Genomic DNA, 804 nt, shown 5'->3' with positions numbered 1-804 from the left:
GTCATTTTTTTAAAGTTACAACCAAAAACCCAAATCAATTTTGTGAAAAATCGATTTGCGTAAAAATTCCCGTTTTTCCTTAATTTTTCTTAGGTTTTTCTTGGCGCTTTTGAAAATTACTGGGAATTTTACATTTTGACCCTACCCAAATGCACCAACGATATTCACTTTCCAATCGAACAAGATACTGAGGTTGAAAATCGAAGCATTATTTCGACTACTTATCATGTACACAGTCACAAAAAAAAAAAAAATAAAAAAAAAAACACACATCATTGTAAAATCGATACATTCATCGTTCCACTCAGAATCTAAAATGCAAAGATATGTAAAAAAAAAAGTACAAAAATGAATAAAATGAATCAAAATACTAAAAAATTACCGTTAAGCCAAAAACTCCCTGAAAATAAAAAAAAATTCAAAATAAAAATATTGTACAATTAAATTCTATATTCCACGAATCAATTTTTTGTAAAGACCAGCCTCGAATGTAAGCATTAGAAAAAAATATGCAAATGCATCAAGTTCCGGGCCCTACCTAATTATTATTTATTTTTGAATATATAGTGCACAGTTCCACATAGGCGCCTGTTTATACATTCCTATATGGAGGATAAGATTAATTGAGGATAAACGAACCATTAAATAATTATTAACTATGGAATATTAAAATACATTTTTTTAAGTATTGATATATTTCATTATATGTACATATTATTATTGGCTATAATAGCATTGTAATTGTAAATTTCGTGATTTGATGTGCTCAATGTTGACAGTGATCTTTTAACCCTCCTGAAGGGA

This window comes from Acyrthosiphon pisum, chromosome A1 (genome assembly GCF_005508785.2).
Source record: "Acyrthosiphon pisum isolate AL4f chromosome A1, pea_aphid_22Mar2018_4r6ur, whole genome shotgun sequence".
Classification (NCBI taxonomy): Eukaryota; Metazoa; Arthropoda; class Insecta; order Hemiptera; family Aphididae; genus Acyrthosiphon; species Acyrthosiphon pisum.
This window is presented reverse-complemented; position numbering follows the sequence as displayed.